We start from the raw sequence: 22,800 nt of genomic DNA, 5'->3' as shown, positions 1-22,800 counted from the left end.
CCCTGGTATCCATCATAACATTTTGGTCCTTTCCATCCAGTAGCCATTCAATCTTTCACTTTCCAGACTGTACTGATACGTCAAGTTATCCCACCTCAGCTGCAGAACTTTGCACTTCTCCTTGCTGAACTTCACAAAGCTGCAATGTACCTGGTCCACACAGTTATACAGGTATCTCTGGTCTCATGTTTTGTACTTCAGTATCTCAGCCAGACTCCAGGTCTACTGTCATCTCCAGTTTGCAGAGAGTATTCTCAGTGTCGTCTTCCAGGTCATTGACAAAGACATTGAACAATGTTCTATAAAGTCTTTAACATGGTCTCCCAAAACACCCTTCTCTCTAAACTGGATGGACTGTGTAGTGGATAAGGCATTGGTTAGATGGTTGGGTCCAGAGAGTACTGGTCAAAGGCTCAGTGTCCAGATGGAGATCTGTGATAAGTGTTGTCCTTCAGGAGTCCATACTGGAACAAGTGCTGTTTAATATTTTCGTCAATGACACAGACGGTGAGATCGAGTTCACCCTTATCAAGTCTGAAGATGACACCAAGCCGAGTGGTGTAGTTGTCACACCAGAAGGACAGGAGGTCATCCAGAGGGACCTGGACAAGCTGGAGAATTGGGCCTGTGTGAACCTCATGAGGTTTAGCAAGGCCAAGTGCAAGTTCCTACACTTGAGTTGGGGCAATCCATAGTTTCAATACAGGCTGGGGGATGATGTGACTGAGAACAGCCCTGTGGAGAGAGATTTGGGGGGTGCTCCTTGATAAGAAATGTAACACGAGCCGGCAATGTGCACTCGCAGTCTAGAAGTCCAACTGTATCCTGGGCTGTATCAAAAGAAGAGTGGCCATCAGGTCAAGGGAGGTTATTCTTGCCCTCTCATCTCCCCTGTGAGACATCACCTGGAATATTGTGTCCATTTCTGGAATCCCCAATATAAGAAGCATAAGGAACTGTTGGAATGAGTCCAGAGGAGGGCCATGAAGATGATCAGAGGGCCGGAGAACCTCTTTTATGGGGACAAGCTGAGACAGTTTGGGTTGCGTAGCCTGGAGAAGAGAAGGCACTGGAGAGATCTTATAGCAGCCTTCCAGTACCTGAAGGGGCCCTACAGGAAAGCTGGGGAGGGCTTTTTACAAGGGCATGTAATGATAGGATGACGGGGAATGACTTTAAATTGAAAGGGGGAAGATTTAGATTAGACATTAGGAAGAAATTATTCACAATGAGGGTGGTAGACACTAGGACAGGTTGCCCAGAGAAGCTGTGGATGCCTCATCCCTGGAAGCATCCAGGGTCAGGCTGGATGGGGCCTTGACCAGCCTGGTCTAGTGGGAAGCGCCCCTGCCCATAGCAGGGGGGTTGGAACAGGATGATCATCTTTAAGGTCCCTTCCAACCAAAATCATTTGATGATTCTGTTATTCTAATATCAACTTGTTTGCAATAGGCTGCCAAGCAGGCACTGCATGTTGGTTGTTACCCTTTGGTAAGGAGGGATAGTCAAGTCCTGAATATAGATAACTCATATTGCAGAGCTGGAAGCAGCAGGTAGCCACCGAGGATGGCTTTTAGCAGCAGGTTTGGGAAATATCTGTGATTTCAGCAGTTGCTCTGCAGAGATAAACCAAAACTCTGCAACAGAGTTTGGTTGACGTGCGCTGAGACTAGGCATTCTCCTTTCAGATTAAACCACAATAAATATACTAAGCTAGAGAGAAATAACATATACGATGCTCCCTAGCAATAGCTACATACTTCTTTTTAGCAAAACTAATGGAGAGAAGTTGAGTGGCACATCCACTGGCCGAAATGGAAGGGCTGCGGAACCCAGAGGACAAGGCTGATGTGGATGCCACTCAAATATCTACCTGTGGGCATCAGTGTTTCAGTCTGTTCAGCTCTTGTGTTAGAAACAGGCAGCAAAGAAACAGGAGTGGAACAGTGGAAACTGTAGCAATAGGAAAAATCTCCATGTTTTCCACTTCACCAAAATTCTTCCTATTCCAACACTTCTCTGAGCATTAGTTACCATATTACAAGAATTCGCTAGCCCACTGAAGCAGCCCAAACCAACCCTTGCTCCTCCTCCACAGCTTTCAGAAACAGAAACATGGGGTTAATTATTTTAGTTGCAATGCCTCAATGTCCTTCTGAAGATGTATTTTCATGGAAACTGGCTTTAATTAAATGTATTTCTACCAAGAAAAATGTCTTCTATATTATAGATCGTCTCTTATCCCCCTTATTGCATTGCAGTTGTGATCCTACCACACCAGCTCATTTCCCCCATAGAAAAGTGCAATGCAACACAAGAAATATAATGTGGCAGGAGAGTCCAGGCTGTAAAAGCAAAGAGGAATACAAGATTCATTTTCCAAGACAAATATTTTAGTGTCAGCCAAAAAATGCTGGCATTTACATTTCTGGGGGAAAAAAAAAAAGAGAGAAAAGAGAGAGAGAAGGAGAGAGAAACAATAGCAAAGTATTCTCTATGAGTGCTTTTACTTACTCCAGATTTAACTCTAATTCTATCATCATTAATTCTAGTCATTTCCCTAAAAGTTTACCAGGGTTTTCATGGGCTTTAAAATACAGCACACAGTAGGCTCCAAAACTGTTTGCAGTGGAAAGATTTACTGAGGCAAGTTCCAAAGCACTTCCATCTACTGGTTCTTGCTTATCATTATTAATAAGAGCATTACTATTGATCAAACACAGTATTGCACCATTTCTTGTATCACTTCTTACAGGGGAGTGTAAAATAAGTTATAAGGAGTTCAGTTACCCAGAGCACTGTCATTAGCATACAAAAAGGAAACAAAAGAACAAAAATGGAGACAAAGGGCAATTGCAGTTCCTTGGGCATCATTGATTTTGACAAGGATTCTACCAGCTTGTCTACTGAATAAAGGAAGCATTTGTTAGGAATAGTGTTAGCAGATGGTTTTCAAAATTGCTTTGAAGGTCTCTGCTTATTTTTCACAGATTACAGGAGACTTGGATTTGTTTTTCACTAACACAGGTAGTATCTGAAAGCTCTATGGCTGTTGTCCAGTAGTATTTACCTGTGCAAGTTAGTTTTACTTTCATGGGCGGTGAAAAAGCCTCAACAGTTCGATCACTTATGAATTGCTGAGTGAGGACTGCACAGCAGTGTGACTGAAACTGTTTTCACCTGCAGGATGGGCTCCTTGGGGAGGGGACTGCAAAAGACCTTTTGAGAGATGGGTGCTGGGGAATATCAGGTAAGTTCCCAGGGATAAGAAGAGGCAATAGAGTATTAGTAAGCTGGGACATGTGTGCAAATGGAAGAAAAGCCAGGACAGGTCAGTTACCATCTCAGGAAGGGGTTCTGCACGGGGTTGAAACTGGCCCAGAGTGGTCATTGTGGCCTCAGAGAGTGCGGGTGTCCCCTTCCTTCCCTTAGCATCTCTTTCCCCCTCAGGTCCCAGAAAGATCTGTGGGACACAAGCCCTCCACCCTTCGATCACACTGCTCTGAGACTCACACACAAATGCTCCACGGAGCTACACAAAGTGATTTCTCAGCTCACAGTGAAACAACAAGCACTGTGAAAACTTTGGAGAAGCGTTCACTACTTTGTTTCACTAATCAAGCCATTCAGATACAAGAAAATCCAGAGTGTCTGTCATAGGAAAAGCTGTCTTTAGTCAATCCTTGAAAAAAAAACAAACGTGTTTGGACTGCAAACATGGGAAAATACTGCATCTTATTTCTGGAGCAGAGGTGCCAGAAGAGAGTGACACAGAATTTATTGAACAAACTGTGTGTTGTGATTTGGGTTGGGAAGTTAATGCATCGCATACTCAGTCATGCATCTTCTCTCTTTCTCTCTCTCCTAATGCAGGGAAGAAACATGTACCATGGCAGGACATGCATTATTTTGTTCTGAGCCTTTCCTCAAAGTATCATTGAAAACTGAATTAATTCCTCCGTACAAACTATTTCTAAGGTAGCCTAGTCAGCGATATTGTCCCTATTTAACAAGAAAAGAAAGTGACCCTAGGTACTGAATTTCTGCATAATAATTTCCATAGTCTCATTGAGAAACAGCCAAGTCCCTAACAACATGCCCTGAACACTGAGAATCCTGGGAAGCACAAGTCAGAGGGCTCTGTCCCATAGGGGTGGTGGCCCCATGTGATGGACCATTGCCACAGTGCTCAGTACCACGGAGGAAGCATTAACCCTGAGGCTGCAGGACAGTTTCCAACTGGTCGCTCTGTCTGTGCCTGGGCATGGCACCAAGCTCCCTGGCTGCTTCAGCTGCCCTGTGTCATCTTTGCCTTCTGCCCCCAACAGAGTGGCGTGGCAGGGTACCACTGGGCAGATCTGCACTGCTCCTCAGAGCCGATGGGCTTTCAGCAGTGTGTGAAGTACCCCTGTTAGCAAGAAGAATCTGGCTGTAAAGAATGTAAAGCACTTTTGGATTCTTCTGGATGAATGACAAATAAATGACAACAGTGAAGTTATTAACTGGCTGACATAACTGGCTCATTCAGACTTCCAGCTCTTCTCAGTATCTGCATGACCTCACCTCTGCTTGAGAGACAAAGTTTTTACTTATTGGTTGGCCAAATCTGAAAATTAAAAAAAAAAAAAAAAAAAAAGACATTTTTCTGGCAAGAGGAATGAGCAATGACAGCAGTCTGGGCAGGGCAGTGCACTGGCCAGCTTTGTCAGCTCAGGAGGTGACTTCAGCTGGAATTAGCACAGGGAATACCGCCCAGAGACCAGGCTGAGTAAACAAGAGCAATCAGCGGGAAGGGCATCAGCCTTCCCTCCCGGGAGAGGAGTCACAAACAGGGCTGTGCGATGTTTCCACACACACATTGAAATGGCTGATTGAACAGCATGCTTGTCATCTTCCACAGCAGGAGCAATTGCATATGGTCTTCCAAGCAAAGACTTGCTCAAGGCAGGATGGATTCGAAGGGAAGCATGGTGCAAGAGAGTACTGGTCTCTTGCTAACTTCCTCGACTTACAGCTGCATTATTGTGCTTACATTTCACACAACAGGGTGTTCTATCACAAAGCCTTGGAGATCACTAAAACAAACTGTACACAGAGCAAATAATTAGCTAAGCCTCATAACAACAATCACCAAAATGAAGATAAGATGTTAAATTCGAGGAAAGGGTGTTTCTTTTGAATTCCATGACACATACATAGAGGTGACAGCCTCACAGTCTATGAGCACCATGCATTTCTGCAAATCCTTCATCACAAGTAACAGGCAAGAGATGCTCACTGGCAGACAGGTGTGAGAAAAGTGTGTCCAGTCGCAGTATCCCCTCCGGACAGACCCCTCCTGAGGGCAGCAGATGGTGGCTCCAGTGGAGCAGTGACGAGGCACGGTGGCAGGGGTGCCTGCTGTGCCCATTGGGACAGCCTGTCCCAAATGAGCGAAAGTTCTTTCCATCCTGTCTAAGCCCCTCTCTCTTCAGAAACACAAGGGACTGCCTGGGGTTGCTAGGGAAGAAAGATTTAAACTGTGAAAAGCGAAAACTTTGGATCATGATAAGAGCCTCTCAGGCACCTGAATCTATGTCAGAAGGAATTAGGTATCTAAGCAGCTTTCCAAATCTTGTACATATCCATCAAATGAGGAATTTTGTCATTTCAGGTTATTACTACATTCTTTTGTAGTCAGCAACAAACCACAGCTTAAAAATAGGAATTTATTTGGGAAAGGCAAGGGGAAAAGGTTGAGTTTTCTGTTTACTTTTTGGAGGGAATTGGCAGTCATTGTCTCTCCTAACTGCCATGCTGCACTTCATTCCTGCATCTTCACCAGTGCTCTCTTGTTTCAGACATCCCCATACCACCACATGCCCTGGACTTATCTTTTTGGTAAACGATTGGGTGCAAGTGAGGATTATTTTCCTATTTCCAAGACTGGAGCCCAAATGAGAGAGCCCCCTTTTACTTCCTACCATCTACTTTTGAAAGTATTGATGGCTGCATTGCTGATACTACCTTGTTAGTAGAGCTATATTAAATCACTGCTGAAATCTGATTCATTTTCCCCATGCTACAGAACTCATGAGTCAAAAAATAAGGAAAAAGTCCTTGTTTGGATAGATGTTAGATCTCTAATTTACCTATCCTTGCAGACAGAGGTATTTTAATGGACAGGTAACATAATTTGTTCCCCAAATACACGGCATGGTTTCTGATGTTGATTCAAATATGGTGCTGAATCTTTGCCAAGTTAAAGATCTTTATTTTTAAATACTTTTGTCGTTACAAAATCTGAAGTATGCCACTTCACTAGATATTTACACTTTTTCAGTAATCTATATTCTGAACAAAGCTTGCCTGTTGTTTCCCAAATGGCCCCTTGGATTTTTGCCTGGGATTAAGTACATTGGATAATGTTGGGCCATCTGTGCTGTCCTTTGCTATTATTTTATTCTGGAAAGTAAATGAACGGAAGAAGTCATTATAGTAGTTGCATCCGCCCATTAAAGGACATGTGTTTATCCAAAAAAACAGCATCATTCAACTATTAGCATCATCTTATAAGATCTTCTTTCTCTGAAAAAAAAGTACATAATGTGCATTAAGAGTTCATTATTCGTTATGTGATTTCTCAGCCTTTGTTTAGGCTTGGAAGATTTACAGTAGAACACTTAAAATCTAAAATATGCTGACTGTTGAAGTCCTGATTTTACTCTTGAGAGGACAGTTATATATGTGGTCAACCTGCATGCTCTTTCATAATAAAAATGCAACTTCTGAATTCCTATATAGCCATACAGTAATAAATATGTCATTACGTTCCAGATTATCCAGGTTATATCTGTCCAAAAAAATACTTTTTGTGTTACCATGCTCCAAATAATAAGACTTTTTAATTCTGAGAATTATTTTCTTTATGACTAATAGCAAATACCACCAGACCAAAAAAACAGACTGTAAAACAGACTGAAGGTGCAGTGACAGCTTAGCAAAGTGCTGATGTAGACCTCAGAGCAAACGCCTCTGAGTGTTGGTGCTGAACTCACTCCCAGACACGTGAATACTTTCACCTGAGTTTAATGCAATGATGTATAATGTATAACATACATCGTGAATCATAGCTGACAACAGCTGTGATGGAGTGTGGAACAACCTGCCTAACATCACACCCCTGCCACGCTACGAAGGGCTTGGGCTGCACTGGGGACTGTAACTGCAGGAAACGCTGCTTTCCTTTGTTCCCTTAACCGCAGCCACATTTGCAAAAAATTCCACTCAGCATATAATTTGATGTACGAAGTCAGACTCCGGTAACTTCTGCAGTGTCTTCCTCTTCCATCACAGATTGCTTCTCAAACTCCCCCAGGAGTGGGCATCCCTTTATTCTGTGAACTTCTACTTCATTATGTGCATTTTCTACTGTGCACTTTCAAGAGTAAATTTTGTCCATAAGGACTTAGTACTTGGCAATGAGTGTCTTTGCCACATTTTGTATCACTCCAGCATGGAGTGTGAACGCTCACTGAGGAAAGCAAAGCTGTGTTAGGGGACAGGAGGAGACTTACTGCATCTCTGCACATCAGCACTCTGCTGCCAGTGAGGCTGCCCTGTGGTCAGTCTGCCCCGCGGATCCTCTTCAAGTCTGAGAAACTGGTCAGCCTCCAACACTGCTGACAACTCTGTTTCTTTGGATCTGTTTAACTTGGGCTTCTACTGGTTGCTGTTTAGTTTTGACTTTTCAGCATGCTCTGTCTCCTTATGAATGGAAATACCATAGGCTTTTTGTAAATATCATTTCTGTTTCTGGGTTATTTCTTCTGACAAACGATATGCAGTGATCTCTTCCTGGCTGCATACTTCACAGTGCAAGATGCTATTTTACATTTCAGGCTCAACATGTTCCTTTCTCTTGACTTATTCTGCCCTTGAGACAGAGCAATATGCCATATGTGACAAGGGAGCAACTTCAAGGACTCCTACTTTGCCCAGAAGTAATAGTACAGAGATGGCATCTTATCTGTGCTGATAACTCTTTCCCACATGCATCAAGTTCTGCTATGTTCTTTATTTGTGCCAAACTACAATCCACAATACTCTCTTTTTCATCAGACTTCCCACAAAATTCTCCCTATGCTCATCCTCATTTTATATGCAGTTAAGCAAACTTCAATTGCTGTAAACATTGTCCAGGGCCTTTCCAAGATGCTTTTGCTGTTGCTCAAGATTTATTATCTCTTGGGTCCCCAGGAGTTGAAAAGATCAATGTTTTAACCTGTTCATACTTTTTTATTTTTACTTTCCATTTTCATCAATAAATCATGTCCCCTACAGAGAGAACAGTAAGCAGAATTCATAGTAGGCTTCAAAGCTCAAGCTTTCTCCTATATAATATATGCAAATCCGTATGTACAATTTATATTTATATTTATATTATATATATCTTACAACATATAGCATGTAAAAATATAGTTTATATAAAATGATGATAAAAATGTAAATAAATAATACATAGTGTTTAAACTATTGCAGATGGAAAAGACTTCCTGCTCTGTCTCCCAGTGAACAAAGACAGAACCAGTGTTTTGTCCAAACATGTTTATGTTCCTTACCTGATGGAGACTGAGCTATGGCAACTTCAAATGGGTTCACTGCATCCTGTATTGATGTACCTTGGAACCAAGCATTTTTCAGAGGCCAGCAGCAATTACACATCACAATACATCAGCCTGACTGAGAGTGATTTCAAGTTATCAGAGTTATAAAGCAAAGTTCTGTCATGTAGGAGGCTCAGCAACTGGCTGAGTAGCTTTGGACTTTGCGCCCGAGTTTCCTTCCCCTCCGTGAGATGAAATGAGCTGTTTGGCGGTAAGTAGCAGATAGAGATCTCTAAAAATAGGTAATTGAAAATTACCAGCATGAAAATGACTAAAAAAGGGGACACAAATCCTATGTCTGAGCCCTTGCACTTTTTTTCACTGTCCCTTAATGTGGTCTCTATGTTTTCTGCATTTGCCTGGCTCTGCATCCGTAATTCTCCTCAACCTCCATTTTTACTTATTCTCATCTGTGTTCCTCCTGAAACTTTATCATGGATGGAGAGAGGGAGTGATGCAATTCACTTTCAAGAGAGAAGTAGCGGTATGTTTATTGATGCAAAACAGAGATTTAACAAAGTTTGATAATAAATGTGATAGTGATTTCCAAGGCTTGATGGCAAGATACATTTGATTATTTGCTGCATAGAGGACAGGGTCAGACAAAAACTGTCAAGAAGACCCTCCTTGAGGGGGCCAAGCTTGAGAGGTGTCCCTTTCAAGGGGAGGTCCTGATGTGCAGCCTGCTATTGTTTCTGGAGAGCTCAAAGGGTTCCTGGGTTGCTCACTATTAATGGAGTAAGATGATTGACTCATAGTCATATTTACATACTGGCAGGTGCCAGTTTCTTCCAGATTTGTCTTGAGTTGGACACTGATCAACACTGTGGCCAGGGGAGTACTTCACCATAGATTAGCCCTCGGCTACTGTGCTGGTATCTGTCTCCCTCAAAGCCACCCTGAGGTGGATGCAGCCATCACAACCATCACAATCACTCCCCGTGGTTATTGCTTGACAAGGATCTACGGGAAAAGGTCAGGCAGGGGTCAGTGGGAAGCACACCACTACACACTTTCTATTCCTCTTTCTTCATGTAGTTGTGTTGTGTCCCTTCAACCAGAAATGATCACTTTTGTTACCTGTGCTCTGTGCCACCAAGACGAATATGAGATACATGCCCCTGGCTGGCACCAGTGAAACTCCACTACAGCTTGTCTTCTCTGTACTTAGCTGCAGTATTCTTGTTATAGAAATATCCATGGGCTCTTCAAAGAGAAACTGCACACCATATAAGCCCTGAAAGCAATAGGAAAAATAGAGCAATGTGAGTCCTATAGCATTCTCCGTCATTAGAGTCATGCAAGATAACATATATGTCACACCTTAAGAGTGCATTTCCATTAGTAAACAATCCAAAAAGCTGAGGTGCTCAGAGTGCTACAGAGAGGTTTGTCCCTATGTACTGACCCTCCAAAGCAAGCAGCACTAAGGAAGGCATCATAAGTTCCTGGGAAACACAGTGAGCATGCTAGCCCTCCTGCAGAAATCATAGACAGGCACATTCCCTCACATACACAAGTCCCTGACACCACGGGCATCTCAGGGGGCAGGGAGAGCGGCTGATAATATAACCAGTTCTCATGACTTTATCATTAACCTTGTAATGGTCAATGTTTATTTTGAAGTTCCTGGAGGCATAGTTTCATAGATTTACCAAAAGCATAGTCCTGGGACCTAACAGATTATTCACTGTTTCCAAGTCTACTTCATTTATATACCTTTCCTTCAACCTTCTTCACCATCCCTGGAGTAATTCTGCCTGCTGTCATATTAAAGCAAATACTGCCCAGACGGACCCTTCTAGCCAGTCAATCTACCTTGTGTACAGGTGCACTCTGTTCCTCTCATTATTTACTGCAACACCCATGTTTGTGGCACCCACAGATTTCACCATTTGTAGCCACACCTATTCCTTCAGCGTGTGAGCAAACGTGCAGAATAACACTGGCCCAGGTACCATCACAAAAGTTTACCCACACATTTCTTCTGATGGATGAGGATTCCACATTTTCAACTACTTTTTAATACCTGTTAGTTCGCCTATCTAATATAAACTATGGACTTTTGAGCCTACAAGTGAATATTTTTTCTATTCTTTTTTTTAACTAATGTGTTGCACCAGAGCCTATGCATGTGTGTTTCTATGCAGACAAGGTAATACAGCAGCATGGCCTTTTCAACCAGCCCTGCCTCATATCTAGCTGGGCCAGACAGGATGCAAAGATCATACCATTATTTGCACCCATCTGAGACAGACCTCAGATACGTTCATAAGACTGCAGTCTCATCAACATGATAACTGTTACAAGAAAGGAAGGTCTAACAACCTTGTTAGCCTGTCGAATGCCATCTATTACACTGCCCTTCTTTCCTGGTTGTCTCCCAGATCTGCTTTCTGGTGTCTGGCTTGTGTCTGTGTATGATTATGTGGGAACTGTAGCTTATATTAAAGACAAAATAAATATTTAGTCCTTGTAGTTTCAAGGCAAAAGCTAAAACCCCAAAAGCTAATTAAAAATCCCAAAGTTTATAACTTGGTTTAATCGCATGGCTTTTAAGTTACTTTTGTGAATTTCTGGAGCCCTCTTCCATGAACAAATGAGGTTGAATAGTGGGAACAGCCAGTGAGTGTCTGGGGAAGTGGCCTTTAGCCTCAGCAAGGCAATTTGGGGAAGGTGTCTCAGCTGTCCACAGACCTAGCTGTGGTGGCTCCCAGTCTGTCTGAGAGGGTCAAAGCTGAGGAAACAGCTAACTACATAAACTTCAGATATGAGTGTAGGCACAGCTTGCAGGACTGATGCAGCTGTACAGCACTGCAAGAGAGAGGAGTGACTGCGACAGCTCAGCCCTGCTGCTGCCTCGCCTGCTTTGCCACTGGCAGCACCCGGCAGCACCAACGCTCCTCTGAACCTCTCCCCCAAAACCCCTGCTTGGCAGTGTCTGCTAGTTAACTGTGCTCGCACTGTGTATAAATCCCTGGATTAGTGAATTTAAAATGACCTTTCTGCTGATCACCAAGGGGAGGGAATATGAAGTAAAGTAAGTGAACAGAAAGCCTGTGGCAGAAGAAGAGCAGCTGCTGCCCTTGCAGTGGTGATCAATCAACGAGCAGAGTCTGCGCACTGGTGGAAGGATCATGCCTGTGTGTAAGACATCTTTCACTTTATAGACCTCTCATGCCCTAGGGTATGGACACCTGCACCAAAAATAGATTTAGGAGGACTGAAAATACCTGAGACTGATCCTCAGCCTGTGAATATATTAAGATCCCAAGATAGATCCCATCAGCTCCATGGAGTGAAATTTGAAACACCCTATATACCATTTCTGTGTATGAAACAAACCCCTCAGAAAGAAGCAAGCGTCAGAGAGAGAGCAAAAATGTGGTTTTTGGCGAGGATCTCAGCTTATGGCAGTGAAGCACGAGGGAGAATTAACGGAAAACTTGGTTAGAGCTGAAATCTCCTGTTGAGTTTAAATGTATTTCAGTTCCTGTTTAAACAAAAGTTGTAGTATCCAAATAGCCACAGCGGTAAGTCAATCTTTGTGTTTTGTTACTACAAAACCCAGAGCATGCCTGGACTTCTGTGGTATCTGTGGTACATGGGCAGGACAGGACTAATAAAATCTAAAGTCAAATAGAAGATAAGATGAGAAAAGCAAGAAAAAGAAGAAAGACTACAAGTTTGCAACTGGGTACTGAGCCACCATGCAACCAATGTAGACCTCAATGTCTCCAATATCCAGTCTACTGTCTGTTCCCATTAGCCTGGAGAATTGTTGTACCATGGCACGTTCTGCTTAAAAGAGAGCACGACTCCTGTAGCAACCCACAAAGAAGTTTGATGAAATAAATAATGCATCTATACAAAAAGGCCAATTTGAGTGCCCTTTTCAGAAAGCTAGGATATCCCAGGAAGGCCTTCCTGCTGTCAGGTTTTTCAGTTATTCTTCCTGGGATTTGTCAGAAAGCTATTCAGTAGTGGAAACTGTTCAATGGGAACAATGGCAGGGTCCTGTTGGACAGTTTCTGAAGTGAAGCAAAGCAACCAGGACACAAACTTCTGCCATTGAGACAATTCAAGAAAACAGTCTTTTCTTCACCTTAATTGCTTTTAAAGACAAACCCACAGAACTATCTCAGACTGATCACCCCTGACATGGGTCTAATCCAAAACAAGAATGTGAGAAATACTGATGCAAACATCTGTAGGGTGAAGACCCAATACAGCTATTGATATTGTGAAATTCTCACGAAGTATGTGAAATTTCCTGTTCAGACTTACACTTACAAATGGAAAAAAGAGCTAGGTCTGGTTGGTCTCAAGAGCAAAACTTTCAGGTTGCCTTACTCATCTAATTTTCCAGCTGGTCTGTGTTGCAAAATAATAGCTAAGTACTGTAAATGAGGTAGGGAAAATTGCCTCCGTGGCCACATGCAATACTTTCAGAGAAATGCAAACACAAAGGAAAGAAATATCGGAAGTCTGTACAGGAAATGTTTGCTTAAAATAGTATTCAGCTTCTTCTTTGCTTGCAGAATTTAGATATTCCCATATTCCCTGTGCTCCCTCATGCAAGAGGCTGCACGTTTGCAAACATGACCCCAGTGAGCACAAGTCCTATTGGTGAATAGAACCAAACAACATTTGGGGTGTAAGATTGCTACATTGATGTCAAGGCAAATGAAGGACAAACCTCTGCCTTTTCTGCAGTGCAAAAATTGACACCAACAGTTGTTATTAGACTGCCACATAAAACAGATCTTTCCATCCTGTCAGCAGAAGAAAAGTAGACCAGTCCACACCATTGATTAGTTTTGCTCCTAACTTGCCAGTTATTGCTCACAGCCCGGAAGTCCAATTGTGTCCTGCATCAAAAGATGGCCGGCAGGGCGAGGGAAGTGATTCTGCCCCTCTATTCCTCTCTTGTGAGACCTCATCTGGAGTATTGTGTCCAGTTCTGGAATCCTCAGCGTAAGAAGGATATGGAGCTGTTGGAACAGGTCCAGAGGAGGGCTACAAAGACAGTCAGAGAGCTGGAGCACCTTCCCTAGGAGGACAGGCTGAGAGAGTTGGGGTTGGTCAGCCTGGAGAAGGCTCAGAGGAGATCTTACAGTGACCTTCCAGTACCTGAAGGGGCTACAGGAAAGCTGGAGAGTGACTGTTCATAAAGGCTCGTGGTGATAGGACCAGAGGGAATGGGTATAAACTGGACAGGGGCAGATTTAGACTGGACATTAGGAAGAACTTCTTCGCTGTGAGAGTGGTGAGGCACTGGAATGGGTTGCCCAGGGAGGTTGTGGCTGGAGGTGTTCAGGGCCAGGTTGGATGGGGCCTTGGGCAGCGTGATCCAGTGGGATGTCCCTGCCCAGGGTAGAGGGTTTGGAACTAGATGATCTTTAAGGTGCCTCCCAACCCAAACTATTCTATGATTCTATGATTCTATGATTCTATGATTGCCATTGGTTTTGGCTCCTGAGTAGTCCACTCGGTGCTTTGAAGGTGCTTAAACTCACAAGGAAAAGCAACAGCTCTTTATCTAACATTGTTATTACTCATCTTGCTGTATCCTGATTTCATGAAACTAAGTTTCTTTATTACTGTTTATGATGTTCCTGCTTTTCTAGTAGTTAGACAAATCTTTTGAAGCAAGAGTCTTTTGTGATTAAAAAAAAAAAAAGTCTTTTTCTTTCACATTTACTAGTTCTGCTTTTTCTGAGCTGGATTAGCACTCTTCAACCATATTCTGCACAGTACTGCTTGGGTTTTGCACAGAAAATAGAGTGTTACCTATAAATAATTGGTTATTCTGTAATTTCAAGGGCTTTTGTAACACTCCATCTCTGTAGATCTGCTTCCAGCTCTCTTGGCTTGTCATGACTGGCCCTGCTATGGAAATACAATCTGGTCAAGTGTATCAGGACATGTGCAGAATTGATGGGTAATTTAATGCATGTGAATAAAATGGGCCCTGCAACTTCAAAGCAAGTAATTTCAAGAGCTTTGCAATGTCGAGTGCATATTTGTGTCTGTGCCCCATATGGGAAAGTAAATGTACAAGGAGGTTGTAGAGGAATAATCTGACCATGGAAATGAGAGTGAGAGCCAGGAATGAACCTGCAGTCTTCATGCTCCAGTCCAGTGCACTCTGCATGGGACCATACACAAAACAGTAGTGCTTGGACACTACCATGAAGAGGGCTGAATTACAGTTCTTTGGCTGTTTCTTGACATTTGAGTATTTGACTTTGAACCTTTAACAATTTTCACTTTTTTGCCCTAATGTATGCACACACTGAAGTTTTAAGAGCCACATACAGGAACTGGAAATCTTTCTCAAAATCCATCATCAGGGATGCAAGGAGATCTGCCGCATCTGTGATCCTGTGGCAGAAGCCCTGCCAATGTCCATGAGCAGTAGGACTTCTAAAGCCATCTCTGCTTTGAAAATTATCAGCTAGACTAGGTATACTGCTCAACCATTACCCTGGTATTTTGCCAGTCAGAAAAGTATCATCTGAAGTCATCTTGCCTAACCATTGTTCTCTGCTGCCTTTAAATGCTGCCTTTTCTGCTTCAGTCTTACTATCACTGGGCTTCAGCAGAGATTAGGGTTTCATTATGCAGGGTGTTGGTTTGCCACTGAGGAGGAGAGAGTGTCGGCCACTAAGCACTTACATCTAAATCCACTGGACAGACAAAGGGGTCCAAAAAGGGTGCGCTGCTCTCTCCAGCAGCAGAAGAATGAAATATAAGCACAGGCACTGCCATAAAATCACACTGGAGGTCTATAGTGAAAACAGACTTGTATCCCCAGCTTTTCCCTCACCATTTTACAATGAAACCATCCTTTTATTGTTTGCTGTCAGTGTAGAAACAATGCTTCGGGGAAGACTTTTTTTTCAGTTCCCAAAAATACAGTTGATACGTGCGATTTAATACCGAGTTTCGAAAACAGGCTTGCGCTACTTTCCTGTTAAAACATCTTTCTTGCATGCTTTCAATACTTGAGTGCTTGTGCCTGTCACCTTTCATATAAAATGTGCAGAACTTTCAGATATGATGTGAAGAGCTCAGCTGCAGCCTCTGCAGAGATCTCTGCAGAGATCAGGCTGACCCTGAGACAGCGCTCTGATTAGTTTGAGTGCCTGGAGGCCTCCATCAGCCTAGAGGGAACAGACCACAGCAGGGTTTTTTTCCTCTCTAAATAGCAGTTTGTACTCAATAGAAACAAAATAATTGGGTTGGAAGTAACTATTAGTAAAGATGCATCGTTTTGATTTAGAAAAGTAAAATTTTAAAGGAAAGCTCATAAAATAATATTTAGTGCATTTACTGGAAAATACGTTAACCCCTCTCCCTTTTTCACATAAAAGTTATGTCCAAAAAGCTGCAATATTCCTCCCAAAGAAGGAAGTATGTGTTTTTCTTTGTGTGGTTGTAGCACAGCTGTGGGCTGCACATTATTTCATGAACCAAAAACCGAAGCTGGTCCGTTGCTTTTACAAATGTATTATCAAGTGGGTTGAAATGTTGTGAAAAGATTCAAGTTCAAACACACTAAAACTTCACTGTCTTTGATGACCAGGATGTAAAAGGATTATCAGATTATGTGGAATGGCAGGTCTTAGCATTTTATAATGAGTCCCATTATACATCATGATTTTTTTCTGAAAGTCCCTGATGCCAAATCTTGTAAACAGATAAAGGTCACAGCTTTCGTTACAAAGAAAAAACAAATTTCTCCTACATTGCTGTGGAGGAAAAGAGGCAGAAATAATTTCCTTCATTGCTTTTAATAGTGGCTAAAATGTAGCGAAAGTAAGGGGAGTTTTCTTCTTAACACAGTCTACTTGATATACTGAAAAGCGACTCTGACTGTGTTGAAAAGCAAACTCTCTGTGGTTAGCAACTCTGCCATCCATTTAAGCTACAAATGCACAAAACTAACAGCAAAATAGAAAAACCTGTTCAGCTTTTCCCAGCTGGTGCCCTGAGGAGCTGCAAATCTTGTCAAAATATCGTGTGCATACAGGCCTCGCAGAGCTACACACTTCAACTGTTTGGATTTGGGATGGCTTCCCTTTCCATGCTAGCAAAATACAGTCCCTACGAGCTGAGCTTGCATCCAGCCTTCTCCCCTCCTCTTGCTCAGTGAGTCAGGTACTCGGGGAAGTATAAACTATCTGCAGGGTTTGTTGAGGGCTAAGAAGGCTGAGGACCACTGCATTGAAGATGTTCACGGTCATTCACTGGTCTGATCCATATGGTGTTCTCGGTCCAGGGAAAGGAAAAGCTGCCTGGTTTCCTTCTGGCTCCTGTTTCCCACAGGCAGAAATAAGCCCTGCAATATGCACATTTCACCTCTCTTCTCCTTAGCCTTTCTTAGAGGAGCTCATAAAAACCATTACTACACCTTTTTGAGAAGTGATGGTCACCTTTGACTCTTTCACTGGTGAAAGGTTACTTTTGAATGAGCTGTCCTAACTCTGGTAGGCCAAAATCCTCATGGTTCACATTCCTTGTTTGCATTGACGTATTTTGGAAAGGTTGTGCCTGAGAGTGTTTTGCCATTGCCCATACGTGTGTACTGTCTACATATCAACAATTTGCTAAGCACAATTGCACCGTGTAAGTGTGTTACGTGATTAGGGCAAGCAGGGATCTGGTCCTGCATGCTGCATCTGTGCTGTTCTGTTCATCATTTCTGAGATCTATAGCACCAGAGAATATGATACCACAAGACTATAATTTTCAAACTTAAACAAAAGTATTTCCTTGGATTGGTGACCAAACTAATTTTTATGACATGTCATTTCAGTAAGGACATTGCTTTATTTCGCGGAAGGGTTTCTCATAGATAATGGTTGTTAGTTGGCTGAGTTGGAATCTGACAGGATTAAGGAAATCTAAACTGACAGCTGGTTTTGTGCAAGGAAGCATAATGTGGCTGTTGTTACAAGAGGCAATGTGGGATGTTTGTGCACAAATGCATGACAAGAGGGCTTGCTCTTAGCTGTACATGTAGGTGCAGCTTAGCTGCTAAAGGAGCACATCAGAGCTAAATGCCTTGCAGAGAAAACTTTATGTGACTTTTTCATCATGCAGTGTTTGTGGTTTTACTTTCACTACAGTTTTCAGGAACAGGTATTTGCATTCTGGTCAAAATAAAAAGTAGCCATAATGCCTATTACCTTAAAGAGAAGCCAAGTCAGCTCACCACCAGAGAGTGAGGATCTATAGCTAGAGGAACAGACTGCCTTTCCAGATAACAGCCCAGCTCTTACGTATTTATGACTGATACAGCAGAAGCCCTATTAGAACCAGCATCTGTCTCATAGCCCAGCTCCTAGGTTTTATTTTCTCCTAGCAAACTGCCCAGCAACTGCTAAGCACGGGCATTTAAAAACAAACGCTGTTTCAATAGGACCATGCAGCTCAGTGCTTGGAGGCACCACTGCCACTTCTGCTGGACTCAACAGACACTGAGGCACCTAATGGCGCTGAAGGTGCCTGTCTGGAAACACAAATAAATTCTCAGTATTTTTTTCAGTAGAAGAGATTTTACCATATCAACTGAGCACACCGTTGAAAAACCTTAGAAATGGTTTTATTACAGCTCTGTGTAAAACCACAGGCTGCCCTTTGGCACATTTTGCACAGGTTTTATAGTACTGCAACTCTGATGAATGCCCCAAAGTAACATTTAATTTCCATCGGTGTCAGTGAGGACATGGCTGAGCCTAGGATTTACAAATCACTCAGCACAATGTTACTGATATTTTGGTGATGTGGATGGGACTGAGGCATAAATGTACTCACAGAAGACTGACACTTGTCCGTATTGGCTAAAATGAAAACCAGAAAAGTGTTCAGAAGAGATGAAAACAGAGGGGTAGGATAAAGGCATGAGTTCGATATATACTGAAAGCACAATGGCTGGTGACTGACACAACACATGGTACTGTGTTGTACCATCAGAGCAGAGAGGAGAGAAGGATCGGGTGTTCCTTTGCTCATGGATGCTACAAATCTTGGGGCACAACAACCCTATGCAGCGCTACAGACTGGGGGAAGAATGGCTGGAGAGCTGCACGGAAGAGAAGGACCTGGGGGTGCTGGTTGACAGCCGACTGAACATGAGCCAGCAGTGTGCCCAGGTGGCCAAGAAGGCCAGCGGCATCTTGACTTGTATCAGAAATGGGGTCACCAGCAGGTCCAGGGAGGTTATTCTCCCTCTGTACTCGGCACTGGTGAGACCGCACCTCGAATACTGTGTTCAGTTCTGGACCTCTCACCACAAGAAGGATGTTGAGGCTCTGGAGCGTGTCCAGAGAAGAGCAACGAAGCTGGTGAGGGCGCTGGAGAACAAGTCTTATGAGGAGCGGCTGAGAGAGCTGGGGTTGTTTAGCCTGGAGAAGAGGAGGATGAGGGGAGACCTTATTACTCTCTACAACTACCTGAAAGGAGGTTGTGGAGAGGAGGGAGCTGGCCTCTTCTCCCAGGTGACAGGGGACAGGACAAGAGGGAATGGCCTGAAGCTCCGTCAGGGGAGGTTTAGGTTGGATATCAGAAAAAAATTCTTCACAGAAAGAGTCATTGGGTACTGGAACAGCTGCCCAGGGAGGTGGTCGAGTCGCCTTCCCTGGAGGTATTTAAGGAACGGGTGGATGAAGTGCTTAGGGACATGGTTTAGGGAGTGTTGGGAATGGTTGGACTCGATGATCCAGTGGGTCCTTTCCAACCTTGTGATTCTGTGATTCTGTGATTCTAAGAAATCTGCAGTCCATCTTGCCCCTACGCTGGCACATGAAGGACAGAAATACCTGTCTGGATGAGCAAATATGAAGAAAGGTATCCACAGCATTTGGGGCAGACTGAATTCAAGGTAGCCTGAGGAGCGCAATTCGGACTTCTGCAGCTGACAAGCCCCAGGGTAGGCTGCCCAGGAAATGAAACTGTTCCAGAACAGGGAGTGTCGAGTACATCATATTGGACTTGTGCAAATGAAAGCCAGAGAGCTGTTATCACGAAATCTGAGATTGCCCTTCCAGCACAAATGGGATAGAAGAAACTGCTACACTTCCATGCAGAAGGACTCCAACTTACTCTTGTAAACCAAAGTCAGATGTGCCCACAGAGACACTGTGTCAGGAGACTTTAATCTCAGGACTTTCATATTTGGTCATCCTGGGGAAATAGTTGGCTTTGAGGAGAGGCCTATAGAGGAGAATACCTCCCACCTTGTACTGCACCCAGAGCTTAAGGGGACTCCTAAGTCCTCCCAGCCACACCCTGCAAGAAAAACCTTTCTGCATATGTATGAGACATCTTGGCTGTGAAGCTCTGGGGCTATGCTGCTGTTTGGGATGGAGATATGGCACTAGTTAATTTCAGGATATCTAACATACACTCTGAAATAAAGATTTCAGAAACAAGAAACAAGATTTTCATGAAACAAGAAAAATAAGTCCAAAACCTAAGAAGTAAATCTATTTGATATAAATCTCTTGGTATCGTGCAAGTTTCTCAGAATTGTATTTTCCTCTTTAGCATTTTGTGGATCCCTTATGTAGAATACACTATACCTCTTGTGCTGAGCTTGATGGAAAAGAAGTTATTCTCTTTTCCCATGGAAATATTCTCCTTCCAAAATGCTGCACTTCTATGTGAAAGCAACCTGTTCACTCTCATTCACTCAAGTCAGCATCTGACCACAATTAATCTGATTGTTTCACACACACAAAACCCATTTATCGCCTTTTTTTTGTATTAATTTTGATAGTAAAATGTGCATAGAGTAATAATACATGTGTATGTTCTCTTCTCACTGAAGTAACAATAAAACAGCAAATCTCTGACATTAATATATAACTCCAAATACAGAAATTGTGGTTATTTAAATGATACAGCTGCTGAAGAAGTGTAACTTGAATCGTTATTTTCAAAATAAAATCTTACTGATATTTTCACAACTAAGCCTTTGTAAAGTATTTTTGAACATGGGTCATCAAAAATCGCAGAGCTGCTTCTTGCTTTCTAATGAAGTCAAGAAACCACCCAGACTCTCCACAAATGTAAACAAGCACCAGGAAATCATGTAGAAGCTGGAAGAACCCATCATCCAGTTTTGTTTCCTGAATAAACAGGCTGTGTGAGAACCAGGATATAATTTTAAAGACGGCAGCCATTCTCTGCTCCATGGGCCTGACTGAATACATGCTAATAAGAAAAAATGCCAGTTCGCTGGAACTGATTAATTCCACATGTTTTCTTGTTTCTTCTTTGTCACATTCACCTTCAGAAGTTCCCACACACACTTTGTCTGGGAACGGAGATGCAGTCTGGGCTTGTGTGGCATCTGAAGACCCACACCAAGCCACTGCATTGGGTGTCGCAGCACCCAACTGCCCCCCAAGGGCTCGCTGAGTCCAGCAGGCACAAGATGCTCATCAGCTCCAGAGCTGGGAGGTGATGCACCCTGCCCATCCCTGACAGATACAGATGTTTTGTACACTGCCTGCTTTTCTTCTGCATCACTTGATACGCGGTTCCAAAAGGCAGATACTTTTGATTTTACAAACATCCACTAGTTTCAGTTTCTCTGTAGTCACATATGAGTCATTAGGCTCAGTTTGCCTCCTTACTTCATTACAAATTCAAGCAGATTCAAATACTTTCTCCCACCAAAATTGTAGACTAGAATCAAGTTCCTCCTCTGCTGTCTTTCCAATACACTGTATAAGACTTTCCAAGGCTGTATAGCTGGATTTCAGACCAAGCGTGAAAAACATGCATTTAAATAACTTTACTCTTCCATACATTATGGATTTAAAATAGAAAAAACCACAGAAAAATAAAGACATTACTTCCTGTTAAAAGTGTTGTTTCAGCTTAGGTCAGCATATTCTATAGATACATATGAAGGGGGCACAGCTACTACAGCATGTGCTTTATATCATCTGATATCTATTTTATGAGTACGTGTAAATCAGTACTCAGTGAAACTGCAACAGGAAAGAAGGTTTTAAAAATTATCATTTGCGTGAGAATCAGCACCAAAAATTTAGGAAAACAAACTCCTAACACTGAAAAAGCTAATTATATTAAATCCACTAACAACTTCAAAGCACAAAACTGGGCTGAAGTGGGAACAGAAATAGTTTAACAACAAATTGAAACTTACTTAGCTTTGGTATCAGAAGGGATGTTTTAAAAAATTAGGTGATTTGGGGCAAAGGTGTTCCTTTTGTGTTGAAAAGTTGTGTTTTGTTTTCATTTCTGTTAAATAACATCCATTGGCTTAGGACTGGCTTCGCCCCTCTGTTCTGTGCATGGCATAACTAAAGGAAGTGAGAGATTTTGTGAGAAGCAGTTGGTTCGTTTAAGGAAAGCAGCTACAAGGGAACATTCCTGAACAGCAAGGGGAAGGAGGGAAGGAGGAAAAGAACGATAGATTCAGATTTTTGACAAATTTAAGTTTCAAGTAGAGGCCTGCATACCTAAAATTAGTCAAGATTCTTAGTACTGTCATCCCAATTTAGGATTATTGGAGGATTAACCCTGAAGATTTCAGGAACAAAGGGACAGAGAGGTTTCCCAAAGGTGTTGTCAGACGATGTGACATCCTTTTTCTAACCAACTGGATGACATAAAAGCGATCTAATCTTCCTCTTTGCCTTGTCCAGCAAGATTTTGGAATCTCCCCTTGGCAGAAGTGGCCACTGTTTGCATGAGCTCAGCTGAGGCCCCTAGGGACCCTTAGGAACAAATTACAGCAGAAACCTCCTCTCAGCTCCCAGGAAGGAGAGAACCCGAACGAGGTCCCTGAGCAGGCAGTCTCCACACCCCCCTGGAGCTGTACTTTGGCAGAGGAAATGCCTCTGGCCCTGAAATGCCCCTCCCGGAGGGGAGTGGCAGCGGCTGGGGGCTGCGCTGGGATGCTCTGACCCCTTGTGGTTGAGGAACTGCTCTCCAGGGGGAAAAAAAGGAGGAAAAAAGAAAGTGTGTGTTATCCCCTGGTGCAGTTCTGGCTGAATTCTGGCTGCTTGCCTAATCTCTACCTACTTTCCCAGGGGAATATCGTGTTGGGCACTGAAACAGCTGCGTGGTGCTTCCATGGGCATCCAGCAGCTCTTGTGGCTGCTTTTCC

General features: G+C 43.0%; 1 long non-coding RNA gene across 1 annotated transcript in view; it reads right to left on the bottom strand.

Annotated features, from left to right (window-relative positions):
* The window catches only part of LOC128850344 (uncharacterized), a 40,100-nt gene extending 17,863 nt beyond the window's left edge, over positions 1–22,237 (bottom strand). Inside the window, exons 1-2 of the long non-coding RNA XR_008447668.1 lie at positions 21,835–22,237; positions 9,726–9,882 (exon numbers count right to left, since the gene is read on the bottom strand). This is a non-coding gene — a long non-coding RNA (uncharacterized LOC128850344). The remainder of the gene's footprint in view (positions 1–9,725; positions 9,883–21,834) is intronic.
* Positions 22,238–22,800: the final 563 nt, after the last annotated feature.

The sequence above is a fragment of the Cuculus canorus genome, chromosome Z (genome assembly GCF_017976375.1).
Source record: "Cuculus canorus isolate bCucCan1 chromosome Z, bCucCan1.pri, whole genome shotgun sequence".
Taxonomy (NCBI): domain Eukaryota; kingdom Metazoa; phylum Chordata; class Aves; order Cuculiformes; family Cuculidae; genus Cuculus; species Cuculus canorus.
This window is presented reverse-complemented; position numbering and strand designations above follow the sequence as displayed.